This window comes from Hemiscyllium ocellatum, chromosome 21 (assembly GCF_020745735.1).
Source record: "Hemiscyllium ocellatum isolate sHemOce1 chromosome 21, sHemOce1.pat.X.cur, whole genome shotgun sequence".
NCBI lineage: Eukaryota > Metazoa > Chordata > Chondrichthyes > Orectolobiformes > Hemiscylliidae > Hemiscyllium > Hemiscyllium ocellatum.
In genome coordinates, this window is record NC_083421.1 from 32,333,167 (window position 1) to 32,356,831 (window position 23,665).

Genomic DNA, 23,665 nt, shown 5'->3' on the forward strand with positions numbered 1-23,665 from the left:
AGAAAGTTGGGCGTTGATGTCTGAAATGTAGACACTGGCTTAGATCAGCAGACTGAATGATTCCTTTCTGTTTTAGAAATTCAATGTAAAGCTGTGTAACACGGGAAAGTGATGGCCTAGTGGTGTTATCATAATCCTGTTAATCCAGGGACCCTGGTCTGAGGAAATAACAGAAATTGGTGGGAAAACTCAGCAGTTCTGGAGGGATCTGTAGAGAAAAAGCAGAGTTGGCATTTCGGATCCAGTAACCCTTCTTCATATCATGGTATGAGGGTCTGCGTTTAAATCTCTGACATGGCTGATGGTGGAATTTGAATTCATTAAAAATGTGGAGTCTAATGATGACTGTGGAACAAGGGAAAAAAATCCCATGTGGTTTTTCTCTATCTGGTCTGGTCTGTTCTACACACCATTATCAGGCCCACAGCAATGTGATTGACTCTTAATTATCCTCTGAGCTATCAGGGATGGACAATGGGCAGCACGGTCGCTCAGTGGTTAGCACTGCTGCCTCACAGCACCAGGATCCCACGTTTGATTCCAGCCTCGGGCGACTGTCTATGTGGAGTTTACACATTCCTCCTGTGTCTACATTGGTTTCCTTCGGGTGCTCTGGTTTCCTCCCACAGTCCAAAGATGTACAGGTTAGGTGAATTGGCCACGCTAAATTGCCCAGAGGTTAGGTATGTTAGTCAGAGGGAAATGAGTCTGGGTGGGTTACTCTTCAAGGGTTGGTGTGCACTTGTTGGGCCGAAGGGTCTGTTTCCACACTGTAGGGAATATAATCTAATAAATGGTGGCCCAGCCAGTGACAACCACATCTAGTAAATCAAAAGAAATCAGTGGAAGCTCAGATTTATCAGGGAGACTATGACTGTGTCATGTTACTTGGGCCACCAAGGGCTGCAGGGAGGGATAACCATCTGTCATAAATTATCTAATCAACTATTTATCACAAATCCTCAATGTGCCTGTCCCATGAAATACATCATTGTTGAAAACAGTGGCGTGTTTTACTTATAGACAATATAGAGTGCAGTTCTAGCCAGCACTCTATAGGAAAGATGCGATTGTATTAGAGAGGGGATTTGCCAAGGTATTACCGGGGATTAGCTATGAAGAGAAGCTAAAGAAGTTTGGGTTGCTTCCTTTAGAGCCGAGAAGGCTAGGGGGATCCTCAGTTTGATGTGTGAAAGATTATAAGGGGCACGGACAACGTTGACAGGAAGCAGTTGGAATCATGGAATCCCTACATTGTGGAAGCAGGCCATTCGGCTCATCAAGTCCGCACTGACTCACGGAAGAGCACCCCACCCACAACCACCCCCCTCCCCCATCCTATTCTAGTACTCTGTTATTTCCCAGGGCTAATCTGCCTGCACATCCCTGGACACTATGGGCAATTTAACATGGCCCGCCCACCTAGTTTGCAGACGTTTGTACTGTGAGATGAAACTGGGGCACCTGGAGAAAACCCACACAGACACAGGCAGAAGGTGTAAACTCCACACAGACAGTCACCCGAGTGTGGAATCGAACCCAGGTCTCTGGTGCTGTGAGGCTAACCACTGATCCATCATGCCATACAAGCTCCCATTAATAGAAAGGTCAATAATGAGGAGGTATAGGTCTCTAATGCTGCAGTGGTAGTGTCCCTGTCTTTGAACCAGAAGCCCAGATTCAAGTCCCTGTTGGTCCAGAGTTGTGTAATTGCTTCACTGAACAGGATGATTGGAAAGTATCTAATGAAAAGGCATACGTTTATGTTGAAGGGCATGATGTTAAGAAGGGATTTGTTTTCCCCTGGATGCTACAGCATTGAAATTGAATTTTGAGAGATTGTACACTTGGCATTGCCATAGAAGCTAGGCTCAGAAAAGGTGGAAGAAATGCAGAGTAATGCCTATGCAAAGGAATGTTTGAGCCAAGTGTTAATCTGATTACGATTAGCGTTTCATTGCCGATATAGACCAATTTCACCCACTCAAAGCCATCAGAGTGAATCATTTCAACCTTTAATTGAGTAATAACAAGATTTGAGCACAAAGACACTTCACGAGAGGATAAGAAGACAGAGAAGGAGATTGGAAGAGCAACATCAGAAGTATACAGTGGGAGAAGTGAACTAAATATAGTTATGTTTCATTCATTCTGGTACCTGCAACCTATTAAGCAGTGTTTCCAGCAGTTAACGTTTTACAGTATAAGGAGCTCAGGAGCACAAGCTTCACTGATTTTATATACAATAATTTTATGGAAGTTTAATCAACAGTGCAACATCTGTGGGGATTCACTCGGCTCTGGAAAATGCAAGAAAACCTTGATTCTTGTATAAGTGCCAGGGGTTCCCTGCCAGATTCTCTAATATTGATTGTATTACAGTAGATTTCTGATTCACTGGTGAACACCTAAATCATTATGGATGCCTCTCATTGTGAGGACAGGAAGGGTTTGTGGCATAGGTCAGGAGATATATTCCCTCTCAGCAGCTCATGAGTCCATGAAAATTATCTTGGAAAGGCATATTTGAGAGGGCTTTTGGCATATGGGATATCATTAGACTAAATAAAGGTGCCATCTCAAAATATTAATTTATGACATATGGGAAATGCGAGAATTCTATACATTTTCAGAATCAGAGTGATTCAGCTTAGAAGTTCCCACCCATCTGTTTTCCTGCCCACATATAGCAACAATGTACTTTATATAATCCATTACCAGTTTTCATTCTTGCTTAATTCATTTTTACTGATATATTTCTGTGTCAGTGTAGTGTTATTGTATTATCTTATCACTGCATTCAATAACCTTTATGTATTACATTCAATGATATTTTATGGTGGTATTCATGTATTGTTTCGTGCTGGTCTTTCCCACACCTTCAATCTGACTGTCTGCCTAGTTACGTGAACAGTTGATATAAACTTCATTGTTTGACCAAAGCTCATCAATGCATAGGATGTCTGACCCAAGAAAAAAGTTCTCATTGTGTTTCTCGATTCAAGTGGTTCCTGCCATCTGCAAATTATCTCAGTAGATTTTGTTTGTGAATGGCTTGGTATTTGAATTTTTTTCTAGAAAATCTGCAATCTGGACTGGACTAAAGACCTTCATTATTACATTTATAGAATTTGCAAACCATTCTAGCTTTCTTAAAGAATTCTTGTACCAATATAATAAGAATGGCTACGACTGAAATTGTGCTATCACATTTTTGTGATCTTATTACAGGGACAAAATTCTGCTACTGAAACATTTTTATTCCAGGAGCAAGGCTTAGGCTTTTATGTTCCAATTATATTTCACACTATGAGCATAGTTTGTGATCAGTTTGAGAATCAAAGAAACTCTGTTGTTACTTTGTATTCATCACATTTATCCAAATTTAGTTGGTAGAACTGATATATCATTACACATTACCACAGCGTCTTGAAATAGTTTTAACTGTGTTCGAACCACTGTCAAGCATGTGTCACTCCTTGTTACTCTATCAAATATGTATATTCTAAGGTTTTTTTTTATTTGGTGTGTAGGAATATTGACTATGTTGAAGGTAGCAAAATAGTGAAGGCAAATAGACAGATGATGATGGAAGGTCAACTGAATGGTAGCATGTGATTAGAAAGATATCAATAAAGAATACTGGCATTATTGAAGAAGTGTTGATGAGAAGAAATGCCTGTTGCTGAAACTTCCCATCTTGCACCCATCAGGACAAATGCAGCAATGTCACATTTCAAATGATTACAATAATTTATACTATGTGAGGAAAGGGTACTGATTATCAAGTAGAAAGCATGAAGGAACTGTAGGTGGTCACCCAGTTATAGGAAGGATATTATTAAGTTGGAGAAAGTTCAGAAAAGATTCACCAGGATATTGCCGGGTCAGGACGTTTGAGTTACAAAGAAAGGTGGAATAGGCTGGTACTATTTCATTGGAGTTGAGATTGAGAAGCAACTTGATAGAAGTTTATAAAATAATGAGGGATATAAATAGAATTGATGGTCACTGTTTTTTTTTCCAGAAATGAAGGATTTCAAGACTATTGGGCATGTTTTTAAACTGAAAGGAGAGAGATTTTAAAAAAATACGTAAGAGGCAAATGTTTTACATAGAGGATTGGTCACGTGTGGAATTAACTTCTTGAGGAAGTGGCAGACGTGGGTACAATTGTAATGTTTAAAAGACATTTGGATAAGTACATGAATAAGAAAGATTTGGAGGGACATTAGGCAGGTGGGACTGGTTTAGTTTAGGATTATGTTCGGCATGGACTGGTTGAACCGACGGGTTTGATTCCGGGCTGTATTACTCTATGACTATGATGTTATGATTATAGGCTCTCTGAGCTCTCAAGATATTTGTGTCAAAGTGAAAAGCTTGAACGTATTCCTTTTATTCTTTTAGAGATAAAGTCTCTTCATAACAATGTACATCACTTCTAACAAGTGACAATGAACAATACTACAAAATCAACTGAGTACAGAATGTCTGCACTATATGTTGCCCAATATGTATTGTTTTGCACATACATCCTACTTTATTAGGGAGCAAGTTTTAAAACTCATTCAATGGTTTGAGCTGTTTCTTTCAAAATACTGCCAAAAACTCATTCATTGATTCTTATAGGAAAAAAGCCCCATTTTCTCGGTTCTCTTGCTATTCATCAGATTTTTCTGAAATGTTTTTTTCCATGGGATAGTGAGAACTTCTGAATTCCAACTGGTTGTAGTATAGTAATTAGCACACTCTGGTTGTTCAGCAAGTGGTGCCCAATCACAAGATCACATCTAACAGTTGATATTCTGTTTTGGAACTAACTGTCTCTGGAAGAATCCAAATGAAGCATGGATGAGCATGTCATTACTGAATAAATATCTTGCAATGATGCTTCATATTTAATCATTTTAGTGGGCTTGAGTTTTAAGGATTCTGTTGATGCCTGGATTTTTTTTTAAATGATAGCCGCAATGAAAAGACATAGTGTAACTTTTTTTTAAAGAAGGTGTTCTTTTGGAAACCATCATGTCCAAGATAATTCATGACTTGAATTCATTTTAAGGAAATCACCTGATCATTTTACAATCAGATTTTATGGCATATTCTGTTTGAAAGGCATTTGCAGGCTTGGAGTTTATATTTGCACTTGGAATTTCAGGAAAACATGCCACTGATCAAGCTGATCATCTTGTATCCCCTCTCTGTGAAACTGTCTAGCCTGTCAGAGTCGGGTGGTACCTGATTGTTCCTCTGAAAGAATAACCAAAAGAACTCAATATTATATTTCCTGAACAATCTAAATCTACCAAGACCCCAGAGACAATCATGCATAATTAGTGAATTGATTACACATGCAAAAACACATCAACAGAATTTAAAACATTCTATTCTTTATCCATTTTGCCTTCAGGAATATGCATGATTGGCCAGAAGGAGTTTCACTTTTCTAGTGGGTATCCCTGCAGAGAGAATTCCATTTCTTTTCTCAAAGTTATATGTGTTGTTTGTTTGATTATTTAGTTGAGTAAACACCTATATTTTCATGTTACAAATTGTGTTAAGCAATTTTGCATCTTCCTTGAATCAGTTTCATTTCATAATAAATTTATTGTTTCTTTCTATTAAAGAAACCTATTGCTGAATCTTTTTGCTCCATATCTAATATAGAGAAAGCATACATTCTCCTGCCTTCTCCCTATAACCTTTTACCCTCTGTAGTAATCAAGAACCTATCTAGCTTTGACTCAGTCCTATTTTGCCCTGCATTTCCAAGTACTTCAATAATGGACTCTTAAATCTTACCAATGACCAAGGTCAGGTCAACTGGCCTAAATTTCCCATCTTATGCCTCCCTGCCTTCTTAAACAGTGGTATTACATTAGTTACTTTCTGGTCTTCTGGCACCCTTCCTGACTCTGATCATTCCTGAGAATCACCACCAACGCTTCCACAATCTCCTCAGTTATTTCCTTCCGAACATTGGGGTGTCATCCATCCCATCCAGTTAAATGATCCATACTTAGACCATTCAGCTTGCCCTGCACCTTTTCCTTAGAGATGTCCACTACAATCACATCTCCCTCGATTCTCATGAAGTCCTGGTATGTTAAGCATGGCATCCACAATGAAGACTAATGCAAAGTAGCCAGTCGCTTCCTCAGCCATTTCTTTGTGTCCCATTACTAATTCTCTTGTCTCATTTTCCAACAGTTCCTTGTACACTGTTGTCTCTCTCTTACTTTTCATGAACCCAAACAAATTTCTTGCAATCTTCTTTCATTATTACTGGCTTGCTTACACTCATATTTCATCTTCTCCGTCCTTATTGTTTTATTCGTCATTCTCTGCTGGATTATAAAGGCTTCTGAATCCTTTGGCTTCCCAGAGACAATCATGTATAATTAGTGAATTGATTACACCTGCAAAAACACATCAACAGAATTTAGAACATTCTATTCTCTCACCGCATTATATATTTTCCTATTTTCCTTTTAAGCTGTCCTTAGTTTACCTTGTCAGTCACTTCATCCTCTCCTTAGTATGTTTTCTTCCTTGGAATGAATTTCCACTGTACCTTCCAAATTATTCCCAGAAACTCCTGTCATTGCTGATTTACCATGATCCTTGCTAGAATTACTTTCCAATCAACTGTAGCCAGCTCTTCTCTCAAGTCTTTGTAGTTATCTTTCCTCAATTCTAATACCATTACATCTGATTCCAGCTTGTCCCTCTCAAACTGCAGGGTGAATTCTATCATATTGTGGTCACTATCCCCTCAGGGTTCCTTCACCTTCAGTTCCTGAATCAAGTCTGCCTCTTATTGATTACTAAATATAGAATTGATTGTTCCTTAATGGGCTCTATTACAAGCTGCTCCAAAAAAACATCTCATGTAAATGCCAGTGTTGTAAATGTACTGGAACAGCTTGGTTAAAGGTACAGCTTGTTCAAGAGCACAAATGTTCAATTCTATAGCTGAGATGTTGGCAGCCACTATAGCCTGTGCGGTATCCAGTGCCTACTGTCATTTCTGGCAATTGTCACAGCTGTGAAGCTTGTAAAATGATGACGTTTTGGGAGTGCAAATTTAAATTTAGGCTAGATGAAGGGGATGTTACAATCTGTTCTGAAGTCTGTTTGACACTAACCCTCGGTGGTTAGAAAGCTTGGATGTTATTACCGAGATGAAGCTACAATGTTTGGAGAAATTTGCAGCAGTCTCTGAGTTTAAAATGAGTAAACTGAGGCTGTACAAGTCCCAGAAAGATGTTGTAGTTTTCATATATGGATGTGTTGTGAACTATCCATGCACTTCTATGATGACAGTGAGTCGGATCAAAGATAGTTACTTAGCATTTCTACCTGGATGAAGGGCGAATATATATTACTTTGCATAGTGATTGAAACCAGGTGGATATTGTTGACTATGATGTCCTTGATTGGGGTTGTTAACCTGGGCTAATCAGGAGGCCCTGGCTGATCAATGTAAACAAGGGATCAAATAAGCACTACCGCAGTTTGACGGGAGTGTGGGAGTTTATATAAAAGAAGAAAAAAAATGTAAAAAATATATGAACAGTGGATTTAGTATGTCCTCAGTTCAGGGACTGACTCTGAGCTGACGTGCCACACATGAAAATAAAGGGTGACGTAGTGATGGGATACTGGCCTCTTTGCAATTATTTCAGTTTGCAATTGGGAAGAAAGCAGATTATGCCACTTTTGAGACCCGATGAAAAGTTTCTCTTATAAACATCATGAACAGACACCATACGTTCTGAGTGGTCATCACTGTGTAGCTTTGTGGCCTACCAAAGTTGGATGGCAAAGCATGTTACATTTTGCAACCATCTTTGGATTTTGGGAGATTCATCTTGACAAGAAGAATCTTTGGATCAGGCTTTGCCTCAGGTGCTGAATGTAAGGAATCTCTGAAATCTGAGGAAAATGCTTACAGGCAGTCACTCAAAGTCATTATTTCATGGAAAGGGATTTGGAAGCTTGTTGAAACCCAGAAAATGAGAATGACTGTTTGCAGTATGGACTGCTATTGTAGCAGATGATGTGAAATATAAACTTAGCATGATCCTTTCTGTAGTTTAATGTATAGGTTACTACAGAAATGAAACAGTGTTTAAACATGCCTCAAATCATTTGTTACATTAAATGTTTAAAACATGAAATCTTGCCAAGTCATTCTTTCAGCCAGGATCTTGGTGTTGCTTGGAACCTGGACCAAATGGTCAAATGTTTTCCAATTCAGTTAGGCACTGGTAACTTCTTAGGGGAAAGGTTAACGTTTAAGATCGCAGGCATATTTTCTTTCCATTCACTCATCATACATGGGCATCTCCGGCTGGGTCAGCATTTATTGTCCATCCCTAGTTACCCTTGAAAAGTTGGTGAGGAGTTGCCTTCATGAACTACAGCAGTATATGTCGACCTACATTACTTTAGGGGAGGAATTCCAGCTTTTGACCCAGCAAAATTGAAGGAACTCAAATATATTTCCAAGTGAGGATGGTGAGTGGCTTGGAGGGGAATTTGCAGGTGGTGTAGTGGTAGTGGTTCTAGATGTGGATAGTGTTGCGTCAGGATTGTTGGTGAAATTCTACAGTGCACATTGTAAACAGTACACACTGCTGCTACTGATTGTCAGTGGGGGAGTGACTAAATGTTCATGAATGTGGTGCCAATCAGGATGGCTATTTTCTCTTGCATGGTGTCAAGCTTGTTGAGTGTTCTTGCAGTTGCACTCATCCAGACAAGTGGGAAATACTCTGTTGTCCATGCTTTGAACACTTTGATGAATTTATGTATTAAAAACACTTTGCCCAAGCACTCTTGTTGGTGAGACAGACAAGTTGCAGAATTGTGTGTCAACTCAAATTTATTCATACAGTATTTCTTACTAAAAATACTATTTATGACCATTTCTCAAATTTCCAGTGCATTTACTCTTTATCTAATTCTATCTGTCTGAGAAAGGATATTACTCGCAATTATCCATCTTTTTGAATGAGGCCATCGAAATCTCCTTCCTCTCTGATGTTGGGCCGACTTGCTTCCATGAAGATAGGTCTCATAGGTCAGAGTGGATCTTCTCCTGGGTCTTCTTGAGTTGCCGCACGATCTCGTCACAGGTCTTGTTGCAAGTCTTCCCTGTGAATCTTCATTGAGTCTTCCCTGCATCTTCACTGAAGAGATGCCTCCTAAGTCTGCGTTCTTATCCCCCCTCAACCCGGTCCTTCCAGAATGTTCAGTGGCTTTTGGCCAATCGAGCCATGAGCTGAGTTCAAATCATCCAATGGAATCATGCCAACTCCCTTCATTATTACCATGCTGGGAGATGTTAAGTGCACATACTCAAGCAGTCAAGGTGCCTATACAGGGTAAACTCTCCTGCTTAATTTAAACCAGCAACACAGAAAAGATTTATCCCGTGCAGTAATCTATGGAAATTCAAGAAGGCAAGAATTATTTAAAATAAAAATTACCATTTGTATTTCTTAAAGTATAACAGGGAATAATTAACTAACAACTGCTTACAATTCCTCACTCCAACCTATCTTTTAACTTCCCTTCTATAATACTAGTTTTAGGTTAACAAAAGATGAATTAAGATTTACAAAACTTCTTATCTCAAAACCAGGCAGCTTTCGGTTCTTCTATTTGGGTCTCCCTGTGTCTTATTTTCTTCTTCTTTGGGATTCTGCTTCACAGGTTACTGCTCAATTAAGGAACTTTTAAGAGAGCTTTTTTTTTTCAGGCAGTCTTTTTACCTGCTGGCAGCTTGGCAGTTCTTCTCCTTGTGCATTCCAGGCCAATAAAAATATTTTCGTACTTTAACCTGAGTCTTTCGTACCCCTAGGTGACCTCCGATGTGCCACCTGTAACACTTCCTGTCTGTATGCTACCGACAATACAATCTGGTGCAATTCGGCCTATTTCTCCTCTGCACTAACTTGACGTGGTTTCCATTTCCGTCTTAGGATTCTAGCTTTCAGACTCTAACCCTCTGGAATATTCTCTGCCTCCTTTCCAGAGTACACATCCACATATATATCTTTTATTGTCTTGTTTTGCTATCACAAGTCTCTTAGCCTTTCAGGAGTAAACACTTCAGTCTGACCTTTTGTTTGTTCAGGTTTTTCCTGCACCATTACGTCAAACAGGGTATCCACGAACTGAATCTCAACTCCTTCAAACTTCTCCTTACTTTTCGCTTTGTGCTATGACTTATGATAGTGGGATCTGGATACCACACAGTCTGGGAAAACACCAGGATATTTCTGTTTTAACTCTTCAGTTTCTTGGTCTTCCTTGGGTTTCTCCACAACAAGGGGTATGACTCCCACCTTGGATCCTGCCAAATCATTCCAAGGCAGGAACTGAATTCCTGGAACTGAAAATCTGTCAATCACTCCCATTGTAACTTCCCCAGTCTTGAATTGGCACTCCAACCTGATCTTATATAGGGGAATGCTAAATTCCTGTCCATCTGTCCCACAAATTACCACACTCTTGGGTAACAGACCAGAAAGAGTGCATATTCACTCATCTCTTACTATCAGTGACTGATTAGATCCTATATCTCTCAAAATTATATATTTTTGTCCTTCTCCCCCTATTCTTTCTGAGTAAGCATTACCCACAGAGGCAAATTCTTTAGAGATCAGGTAATAACTCCAAACCCAGCCTCTGCCTAGGCTGTGCACTGTCCTGCAGCTCCTTGGCTCTTCTTGGGGGTCTCCTCTATTACCTTCATGAATGACACTGGCTTACCTTCTTTTACCACATCTTTTCCCATAGTGCCTTTCTTTAACAACCAGCACTGTGCCTTTACGTGTCCCACTTTACCACAGTGGAAACACCTGAGGCCTTTCACCTCCTTTCCACCCTCTTGGGCTTCTTATTTATCCTGTGGTAAATTCTTACCAGTGCTCTCTACTCTTGGTTTAGTAGTGTAGGATCTCCTCTTCTTCCAACTTCAATCCTTCACAGGACGAATTTTTTGGCTGGAAGCTTGTCTTATACACCAACATGGACTCACCCACTAATTCTGCTGCCCTTCTCACTTCTTGAAATTTTTGTTCCTCCGCGTGAATTCTTACCATCTCTGGAAGTGAATCTTTAAACTCCTTTAGCAGAATAATCTCTCTTAGAGCCTCAAAGGTCTTATCTATTTTCAAAGCATGCACCCATCGATCAAAATGACTATGTTTAATTCTTTTGAACTCAACATAAGTCTGACCTGGTTCCTTCTTTGTGTTTCTGAACTGCTGTCTATATGTTTCTGGTACCGATTCATAAGCATTTAAAATAGCCTGTTTAACTCTTCATAATCTCTTGGCAGCTTATCTGACAGTGTGGCAAATACCTCACTAGCTGTGCTACCAGTTTAGTCTTAATTAGCATTCCCCATAAATTCTCAAACCACTCCATCTGTCTTGCTAATTTTTCAAATGAAATAAAGAAGGCTTCAATATCTTTCTCATCAAAAAGTTGGAGGGGACAACTTCTCAACTTCAAATTGTCTCTCTCTCTCTCCCTCACCCCCCCTTCTTCTCTTTCTCCTTGCTCAGCTAAGAACCTTCTATCTCTTTTTTTCCTCCTCCCTCTCCCTTATCTCTCTCTTTCTCTTTGTCTCTCCCTTTGTTTATCTTCTAACTCCATTATCCTCAACTGTAATTTAAATTTTTTCTTTACCTCTACTGCACTTGGCTCTTTCTCTGATGCACCTCAGTGTTTGAGTAACTCCCTTACAATTTCAGCTTTACTTTTATCCTTGGTTAAACCCAAATCTAACTTCTTTGCTAATTCTAAAAGCATGTTTTTTTTGTCCTTCTAAATTTGCTTGGCAAATTTGAGAATCATCTTCAAATCCCAGAACCTCTTTATCAATTTTAAGAGCCATTTCTCTCACTTTTGAATTAATCAACCACAAGACACTGAAAGTAAACAAATTATCTCACCTACGTGTTATTTAAAGATCTAGGACACTACCCTGCAAGTGTTTAAATCTGCTGGGATTTCTTGTACCCCAAATATATTCAAATCACAGACCCGAGCACCCAAACTGTTAAGACATGGGGTGAACTCTCCTGCTTAATTTAAAACCAGCAACACAGAAAAGATTTATCTCATGCATTAACTGTAAAAATTCAAGAGGGCAAGAATTGTTTAAAGTAAAAATTAATAACTTTATTCCTTAAAGTATAACAGAGAATAATTAACTAACAACTATTTACAATTCCTTACTCTAACCTAACTTTTACCTTCCCTTCTGTAATATTAAGATTTACAAATCAAAATTTCAAACTAGATTGGAGTTTGTTTTTTTGGGGGTATAATTTAAACTGATTGGCCTAATTCAAATCCGCTTGTCATTTCCAGGAACCAGCTTCCTAAGCTCCCCCAGTAACCAGAGCACCTGTTACATTGTAGCTTATTGAGAACACTTGGTGCATGCACTGCTAGCTTTTAACTCTCTTAAAGGCACAGTACACCCACATCTTCATAACACACTTCTCCAGTACACCATCCTTTTGTTGGCTGTAATTAGTTCCCCTTTAGATTTTGTAAGCTCTTTAATCTTGGTTTCCACTGTTCTCTGCAGCTGATAACTGCTGGCTGCTGTTTAATTTAGTTTGGCCATTTTTCTGTCAGGACCAATTTCTCCAGCTGTGGATCAATATAAAATGTCCAATTTTTGGCCAGGGTTCACTTGACCATCACACTCCTGTGTGTGGTAGTTGGTGGACAGGTTTTGAGGAGTTTTGAGGTGAGTTACTTTCTGCCGCATTGCTAGCCTCTGATCTGCTTTTCTCGCGATCATATTTATATGGCAAGTCCAGTTCAACTTTTGATTAATGGTATCCACCAGGATGTTGATAATGGGGGAACCAGTGATGGTAATGCACTTAAATGTCAAGGGCTGGTGGTTAAATTATGTCTTCTTGGAGATTGTTATTGTTTGGCTTTTATGTGGTGAATGATACTTCCGACTATTCAGCCCAAGCCTGGGTATTTGAACATGGACTGCTTTAGTATCTGAAAAGTTGCATATGGTGATGAACATTGTGCAATCATCAGTGAGCACCACCACTTCCGACCTTATGATGGAGATGAAATAGCTGAAAATGATTGAAGCTGGAATACAACTCTGTGCAACTCCTACAAAGACATCCTGGAGCTGAGATGACTGACCTCCAACAGTGGAGGTTTCCCCTCTGGTTCCTGAAGACTCCAGTTTTACTAGAGCTCCTTAATGCCACACTCCATCAAGTGCAGCCTTGATGTCAAGGGCTGTCACTCTAATTTCACCTTTTCACCCACACAAAGAGAATAAAACCACCAGACTCTATAGTTGCAACTAATAACATAATTTACATAAAGAATAAACTTTATTCTATAAAGTTAAAAGATAAATAAAAATCTATGATATCCAAATATTTTCTACGGTAACATCCAGAATTAACATGAAATAAGTATGAATTAATGACAAACTGTGGTTAAAAACCTACAGAACACATTAAACAGTAAATGTGGTAAAGACAGATACAAAGATTCCTTGACATCAGTAAGAGAGTGGATCACCAAATCTCAGTAAAAATTCACAAGACATTCCAATTCTTCACTTTTGAACTCCCTCAAGAACATTCTATCAAAAACTATCTCAATGACTGCTCCTATCTTGGAAGTTTTGCTCTCTTTTCCTGGGATTTCTATCCCTTGGATTCGAGAATTCCAGTGCCTGCTCATTGGCACATTTCCAGTTTATTTGCAGACTTCACCAATTTGGTCCTATCCTTGGGTTTCTCCAGTGTGTCTCAGTTGCATCAAATACTGCAGGTGGGCATGTTTCACCTTAACTCTCCGTTTTATTGAATCATTAATGGCTCATAAGCTTCCTTCAATCCCCACAGCTCTGAGCACTAACCCCAACACATAGTTGTATCTATCGATTTCTTTAACCACATTGATCACCTTACATAGAGCTCTCACACAGCTACTATGCCTTCTACTGCCTTCTTAGCAGTGGAGCTAAAGAGGTACATTTCCTGCATAGAGCTTATTCATTTCCATCTGACTATGAATCTGATTAACTGTCCAAAACTAATTCTGCAGTGATCTTTTAACTGTTCTGAATGACTAATTTAAAACCTCTCAACAAGCCACACCCTTATTAATAGCCAGAACTGAACATAGCAATCAGCAATAGAACATGCCATCCCTGAATTTTATAATATTCATAAATTGCTTTCTTACAACTTACAAACAAAGGTTATTTATTGGTTCATAACAATATCGCAGATGAATCAAATTGGCTGATAACTAGCTTCAGTGATGCTGCTGATTTCTGGAAGATTTTGGAATTGATCACCTACTCATCATTCCTGGCCAAAGATGGTTTCAAAAGCTTCAACTTTGTTTGTTGGATTAGCATGATGGTCTCTCTTCATGTCAAAGGGAGGGGAGTGTTTGTTGAACTTCATTGTCTGCTTAGGTACTTAATTGTCCACCGACTACCATGCCCAAATGTCGCAGGACTCAGTGATCCAGCCTGTTAGCTATGGACATATCTAGCTCTGCCTGTAGTTTATTGTTTCTGCAACCATATAAGCATTTGACCTCAATTGTAGCTTGACCATCTAATTTTTACCTTTGTTTCTATAATGCTGACAGACGCTCCTCACTGATCCAGTTACTCTCTTAGCCTGACAATAATGATAGAAAGAGAAATTGAGAAATTGAGACATTGAGAAATAAGGTTGCAGATTCTTTTGCATCAGCTTATAGTACCTCGTGGATACCCAACTTTGAACGAGTGGACCTGTTGTGATAGTTGCTGATTTATGTTCTAGTCATGCCACATGACACAATGAAGAATGTCCTCAGTGTGAAGACAAGTCTTGGTTTCCATAAGAACTGTGCACTGGTCACTCTTACTGACACTATCATAGATGGACTTATCTGTGATATATCAATCAGTGATGGCCAGTTCGAGTAGGCTTTTCCTTTAGATATTAACATCAAGCTGTCACATGTCTACTTTATGGGACAGCTCTCTCAATTTCAATGCAAGTTTCTACATGTTAGTGAAGAACAGTTTATGGAGTTAACTAGTCAAGGTGTTCTTTTGTCATTTCTGATGTCATCATTATTAGTGAGAGTCGCTTTTCAGTCCAGATTTACCTCTATGCTGCATCATGAGTTCAGTTTGTTGGGTGCTGAAAATGTGTTGCTGGAAAAGCCCGAAACGTCGAATTTCCTGTTCCTTGGATGCTGCCTGACCTGCTGCGCTTTTTCAGCAACACATTTTCAGCTCTGATCTCCAGCATCTGCAGACCTCACTTTTTGCTCTTCAGTTTGTTGGATGGCTCGTTTGCAGATGCACAGTAACACCAACATTGTGGATTCAATTTCTCTTCACCAGCTGAGATAACTGTTAAGGTCCCACCTTCTCAAGCTAACCCCTTACTTGTGGCATAGTCACCCTCAGATTAAACCAACAAAAGTTATCTCTCTCTGAGAGAGAAGTCCTTTGTGACTATGGTGACTTTATCAATGCTCTAAGTTTAGGAAATATTGCTTTTTACAAAAGCTATTAGATCAACCCCATTCTTCTGTCCTTTCTCACAGAGCTGTGGTTTTCTATTCTTCTCAACTCTTTATTTACTTCTCTTTTGAGAGCTACTACAGTTTTCTCCTTCATCTCTGGTAGTGTAATGAAAATGAAAACAGCATTACCTGCAGTAGTAGTTTCTCTTAATCGAAGTGAATGCATACATGAGCATTCATGCAATTTTGTACTTCCAAGATTTGTTGTTTTCATCTTTAAAATAAGCAATGTACCGCTTGTGTTAAATATTTAATGCAAACATTAAGTTGCTTATGTGAAGCAAACTAATGTGTTTCTGCTAATTTAGCACACAAAGAAATGGAAATGGATAATATTACACATTCATCCTGAGAACATTGCAAACAGGGTAATTTGTAGATTATAAGCATTTGATCCAGGTGATCTGTTATCACAGCAATAAACAACCCTATTAACACAACCCCTTATGACTAAGTACACACTAGAGGCAAATTGGATATAATACAACTCAAGGTAGTGAGTTTTACTGAATAATGCGGCTTGAGGTGTGTTGGCATATTTATATTTCTGTTTATTCAATAAATATCACACATACTGATTTTTCTTGATGTATTTTGCTTATTTTCATAAATAGATAGAATAGATCACGATGCTTAAAATAGATCAGAAACAGCAATGCAATCCTCTGCTGATAAAAGTAATGCAATTTTTTCAGTAAGACTCAGATCGTACAACAATTTTTCAATCTAACAAAAATGGTATCATTTGTTGTCATGGTTCAGGCATAAGCTAAATATTTTGATTGCATTGTGTGAATTCTTTGTTCAATGATGGGAACCAGTTGCAAGAGGACAAATGATTGTTTTATATTGTGTATTTAATGGAGGTTGGGATCAGGGATGATTATATTAAAGATTAAATCTTGCTAAAATTTTGGAAGAATGTGGCCTAGAGAAACAGGAATATACAAAACCAAGCAAGAATGCAGCCAGATATAGTTTGTAATATCAGGATGCCACAAATTGTGGAAATGGAGTGGATTGCACATTTTGAGGTGCAAGTAAATTAAAATGGGTAATTTGCCAATATACATCAGGGAACAGGAAACAAACGATAATCAGAAATATGGACAAATTACAAGATGCAATAGATGCAAAGAAAAATGTCGAGGCAGATATTTGAAACTATGGTTATATTAGATGGACACTTGGAGGCTTTCAAAACAGAATATGGGAAAGTTTGATATGGAGGTTTCAAAAAGATTTCAGCAGTAATTGGGAGGCAGCAAGGGTGATGGGAAAAAGCCATTCTAAGAGTTGGGAGGTCATGTTGCAACTGTATGGGTCATGGATTAGGCCACTTTTGGAATAGGGCTTTTGCCCAAAACATCAATTTTCCTGCTCCTCGGCTGCTGCCTGACCTGCCCTACCTTTTCCAGCACCACACTCTTGGCTCTAACCTTCAGCATCTGTAGTACTCACGTTCGTCCACTTTTGGAATACTCCGTTCATTTCTGGATTCCCTGCAATAGGAAAGATGATGTTAAACTTGAGAGGGTTCAGGAAAGCTTTACAAGGATGTTGCCATGGTTGGAGGGTTTGAGCTAAGGTGAGAGGCTAAATAGGCTGGGGCTGCTTTTTCTGGATCATCGGAGTCTGAGGGTGAGCACATAGAGGTTTATTACTTGGATTGAATTATGTATGTATGCTGAATTTAATGTAAAGCTGAAGGACCCAGTAGGGGAGATGTCATATTACACATCGTCAACAGACTGGGTAGTTAAATTGTAACAAGGCCACCAGGTATATCTGTGCTATGCATCCACAATGCATTTATAGCATGGTGTGTTCAAAATCAAATCATATTGACAAGGAAGTGGAAACATACTGGCAGCTTGAGTGAAAACAAAAATCCAATTTCAGATACTGTAAAATAAAATCTACTTTGTAATAAACAAGGATGTTTCCACTATTATCATAAGACCATAAAAAATGGGTACCAGAATAGGCTTGTCGGCCTCTTGATCCTGCTCTGCAATCCAATAGGATTGTGGCTGATCCAGCACTCCTCATGTCCACTTTCCTGTCCTTTCTCTATAATCTTTGATTCCCCTGTTGATCAAGACTCTATCCTCGGTGATTTGCACGTATGATTAAACCTGAGAATGAACACATCAGTAATCTATCTGTCAAGGAATTCAAAGGGATAGATGAACCTTCAAGGCATCTTTTCAGCTTGACAGAGGTTGCTTAATCGAAGCTTGTTTTCTGTACTGTAGATCTCTATCAATCCTCTTTAATCTTTTCCTCATTTTTTCCTTCACCACCTGTAACCTTTCCTGCAATGTGATGTGGACAAAATATGCTGATGAATTGAGTGCTTTCAGATCTGTCTGGGCATCTGAAATGAATCTTTATCATTGTGGTGGCTTGCTCTGAGATGTACCTTCAAGCCCTTAGAGAGGTTCACCTCAGAATGCCACATTGGTAAACTACAGGTGTCATCTGCCAAGTTTGAAGAAGGTGTCCTTTCCTTCTTGAAAGCTAGCACTTAAATCTGCTGGAAAAGCTCAGCAGGTCTGGCAGCATCTGTGAAGAGAAATCAGGGTTAAGGTTTTGGGTGTGGTAACCCTTTCTTGGAAGGGATTCCAAGGAAGGATCACCTGACCTGAAACATTAACTCTGATTTCTCTTCACAGATGCTGCCAGACCTGCTGAGCTTTTCCTGCAATTTCTGTTTTTGTTTTTGATATACAGCATCTGCAGTCTTATGAATAGAATAGAAACCCTACAGAGTGGAAACAGGCACTTCGGCCCAACTAGTCCACACCAACCCTCAAAAGAGTAACCTACCCAGATCCATTCCCTATGTTTACCACTGACTAACGCACTGAACCTACACATTCGACAATTTAGCATAACCAATTCACCTAATCTGCGCATCTTTAGATTGTGGGAGGAAACCCACACAGACACAAGGAGAATGTGCAACTCCACATAGTCACCCAAAGCTGGAATTGAACCCATATTCCTGCCAATGTGAGGCAGCAGTGCTAACCACTGTGCCACCTGACCCTTACTGAAATCTGCTACCTGGGACAGAAACAGCTGCAATGTTTGACTGCAGCAGTGTGAACCTATCAAGGCAACTCGCAGAAAGTATGCATGTGTGCATAAATCTGCACATTCCGCTTCTTGTACTTCGCGGTAAAAACAAGGACTGCAGATGCTGGAAACCAGATTCTTGATTAGAGCGGTGCTGGAAAAGCACAGCAGTTCAGGCAGCATCCGAGGAGCAGGAAAATCGACGTTTCGGGCAAAAGCCCTTCATCAAGAATACAGGCAGAGAGCCTGAAGGGTGGAGAGATAAATGAGAGGAGGGTGGGGGTGGGTAGAAAGTAGTATAGAGTACAATAATAGGAGAATGGGGGAGGGGATGAAGGTGATAAGTCAGGGAGGAGGGTGTAACTTTACATTAGTTGCAATTAAGGGAAAAGAAAACCGTTGTGGTTCACAGACTCCTAATGGCTTTGATGGGGCTGGATTTGCCAAATATGTGCAATTGATGGCACCCTTGCATCTGTGGAAATCCAGCCAGAGATCTGAATCCAAGTACCCACCAATTCTACCTATTTTTGTTGCAGGAGAAGTGTACTTAACTCCTAATTCTGCCAAAGAATTCATCTGTCACCTGCGTTTTGCATTTAAATGCAGTGTGCTGTGAAACCCCTGTGATTTCTCCAGCAATGCCCTGGAAGGAACCAGGGTTAAAAGAAATGAGATGACTTTGAGAGCCACAAAAAAAATGTAAACTGCAGGTCTATTGTGTCCAGCAATTAGCATCTGGGAGGCTGCAGATGGCTGCAATTACCAGATGTAATGTGATCTAATGTGACAATGTTTTAAAAATTGTGCCAAGATAATGCAGCTTGAAAATAAAATGTTAACTGTAAGAGGTATTGCATAAATTTCACTTCTGATACCAATGATACCTGACTTCACTTCCAAGTGGCTTTGTCAGTAAATATTACTCCCTGATTTAATTTGGGTAAAAGTGGACCACATGCTGAGGATCAGAAGTAGCTCTGTCTAAGATATTGAGACATCATATGTTGCAAAGCATAATTAACATTCACAATACCAGTAGGATTGGTATAATCAGGAATAGAATCTTGTTAGAATTGAAAGGTATTATTTTCTTCAGCATCTCTGAATGGTCAGAAAAAAATGAGGCTGTTCAAAATGCCAGAATGCATCACCACCTCTTAGTAAATGTTATGGTTGTATCTGATGATTTTTAAGAGGAGTTGAATCATTTGGTAAAACTGTTTTGTGTTTGCAGCATAATTTCTATTGCAGATACTTAATATTGTGTTGGTCATTGGCTTGACTTTGACTATTTTCTTCACAATGTTTCTGTCAATTGAAATGATTCAGTATATTTTTGATAATTTTAGTGGTTATACTGAATTGTTACAAGATGATAATGTTATGAGACCAGCTGATAAGACAAGTGGATAAGTCAAATCCCAGAATGAAACATGGCTTAATTGTTCTTTATAATGAAATTTTAACATGGTGGTCATTTACTGAAACATAAGCAAACAAGTCATGATTTGGAGATGCCGGTGTTGGACTGGGGTGTACAAAGTTAAAAATCACACAACACCAGATTATAGACCAACAGGTTTAACTGGGAGCACACTAGCTTTCAGAGCGCCACTCCTTCATCAGGTGATTGTCCTGATGAAGGACCGTCGCTCTGAAAGCTAGTGTGCTTTTAATTAAATCTGTTGGACTATAACCTGGTGTTGCGTGATTTTAAGTAAGCAAACAAGGCTGTCGATTTTCTTTCACAATAAAACAAACATTTACTACATAAAAGGAAAAAAAACATAAAATAAAACAAATCTAGATATGTAAATGTACAACACAGTCTGAAATATCTTAAAACAATCAGTAACACAAAGTTTTTACCTATGTCCCAACATAGATTTACAAGTACAGATCCAGAGAAATTACTCTTCTATCTTAAATCCGTTACATTTTGACTCAATTGAATCTTCCCAGTTCTTTCCTGTGAACTCTGAAGCCTTCTTACATGAACACTCATAAAATTGAGATCTTAGACTTTCTCAGTTTTTAATAACCTGTAGATGTCCATGGAACACTCCAAATCTGATAGTTTTTTTTCAAATTAACGTTCCACTTATGTAACTTATTTTCTGAACTGTTGACATTCCTTTTTAGAAGAGAAAACATATGTTACTGACCCCAATCAGGTGTCCTGCACAAAACCTTCCAATCTCTGAGTTTTCTAAGCAAAAAAAAATCTTTGATTGCCCTAAACCAAAAACAAATTAATGTGCCTCAATATTTACAATTACAAACATAAACCCAGCATAATAGAAACATTCCAAAGATCTCGGTTCTTTGACACTTTTGCTGGATTACGTCAATATTCCAGATGAAGAGACTGTTCTTGCTTTTTCTTAAACTCTTCAAAAGATAACTAACAACCATATGCCACTAGCTTGAAATACAGGCCCTTGAAATTATGTTAATATATATATATAAAGAAAATCCACTTTTCATCACAGTGTGTCATTTTTCATCAAGCATTTGGGACAATCCGTTTTTCATTAAAAGCATTTCAATTCAATTGATATCAACATTGTTAAAAAGATTAGATTTTACTTTTAATTAATTAACTCCAGCTAATTGGATGCCTTTCAGACTCAGCTTAATTAACTCCTGGATGGGAGCAATATGTAGATGGAGTCAATATATTTCAAATGCCACACTGAACGAATGAGATTTAATTCACTATGTCCAGCAATGGCTTGGCTGAAGATAACTTGCAGATGTCATCAGTTCCCTGACCAAGAGAAGCTTCTTTCAAGGTAAAGCACTTAAATGGTCAGTTGTTAACAAAACGTGTTGAGTTCATGGGCTGGAGTACTGTGGTTTTTCTCCTTTCTGGAAAGTCAGGAAAAATAAGGATATTGATTATGCTTCAGACATGAATACATAAACTGTGTTGAGGATAACATAGAAACATAGAATATAGGAGTAATTATAGGATTTTTGACATCTTGGGACTGCTCAGTCATTCATTGTGATCTTGGCTGATCATTGAGCCCAATACCTTAATCCCAACCTCCACCCATATCCCTCGATTTGGTTAGCAACAAGAGTTGGACCTACTCCTTTCTTGAGAACACATAAGGTTTTGGCCTTAGCCACTACCTGTGGTAATGAATTCCATAGGCTCTCCATTCTCTGGATGATGAAATTTCTCTCATCTTGCTCCTTTAAGGTTTGTTCTTCATCCTTGAAATTAGACCCCTGATTCTGGAGTCCCCCATTTTCAGGAACATCCTTCCTGCATTGCACCTATTGGTTTCTATGAGATGACCAACACCCCTCCCCCACTTCATTCTTCCAAACTCCTTTGAATACAGCCCTAACTGACTCAATCTCTTCCATGGATCAGTCCTGCCATCCCAGAAATCAATTTGACAAGCCTTTGCTGCACTCCCTCTACAGCAAGAATATCCTTCCTCAGATAAGTTGAGCAAAACTGCACGCAATATTTCAAGTGTGGTCTCACCAAGACCCCGTATAATTACAGTAAGACATCCTTGTTCCTGTAATTAAATCCTGTCACGACAAAGGTTGATATAAAGTTTGCCTAAAGCCAGAGCTTTTGGCTTGTCAGTAAAATCTGTCTTGACGAGTGACAATATTATGTTCTTTCATTTTTTGTGACACAAGAAGACATTATAAATATGTGGATCTCACTAGAGATGTGTGTTCTGTTGAGTCACGCATTTCATGGAAAATAATGCATAATGTTTAATTCAGAACAAGGTTTCATATCACGACATTTTCAGTCAACGTTTTGAAAGGACACAAGAATATAAATAATGACACGTACAAAGTACACTGCACAACTAACGACATTATGATCCCAGTGTCTCTGGGTTATCGATTCACAATACAATAGTTAGTAAAGATGCACTTCAGATTGCAGGGCTCAGAATATCTGCTGAATCCCATTTGATGGTGCAATTTGTAATAATGTGACAATTTTGTAAAGTCTCTTATAATTTTATTTTGATCTTGTCTTTGTATCAATGATTTTGAATTTAGGTTTAGATTTAATTGTCAGTTGCACTCAAGTACAGAATCACAGGAGTACAGCGAGTACATTGTCTTTGGATTTAAAGAACTCTCTAAACCCAACAGGAAGGAAAAGATTATATGGCAGGGTAAGAATCAGCAGAGAGTGACCCATCCTCAGTCCTGGCAATTTGTGTTTTATCTCAATCTGTCCACCCCTCTTACCCACTCTAACCTCTCACCTTCAGAACGTGCAGCCCTCCACTCCCTCCGCTCCAACCCCAACATCACCATCAAACCGGCAGACAAGGGAGGCGTGGTAGTAGTTTGGCGCACTGACCTTTATACCACTGAGGCCAAACGCCAGCTCGTGGACACCTCCTCCTATTGCCCCCATGACCATGACCCCACCTCCCACCACCAAACCATCATCTCCCAGACCATCCATAACCTCATCACCTCAGGGGATCGCCTATCCACCGCCTCCAACCTCATAGTCCCACAACCCCGCACCACCCGTTTCTACCTCCTGCCCAAAATCCACAAACCTGACTGCCCCGGCCGACCCATTGTCTCAGCCTGCTCCTGCCCCACCGAACTCATCTCCGCATACTTCGACACGGTTCTGTCCCCCTTACTCCAAGAATTCCCCACCTACATTCGGGACACCACCCACGCCCTCCACCTCCTCCATGATTTTCGCTTCCCCGGTCCCCAACGCCTTATCTTCACGATGGACATCCAGTCTCTGTACACCTCCATCCCCCATCACGAAGGACTCAAAGCCCTCCGCTTCTTCCTTTCCCGCCGCACCAACCAGTACCCTTCCACTGACACCCTCCTTCGACTGACTGAACTGGTCCTCACCCTGAACAACTTCTCTTTCCAATCCTCCCACTTCCTCCAAACTAAAGGAGTTGCCATGGGCACCCGC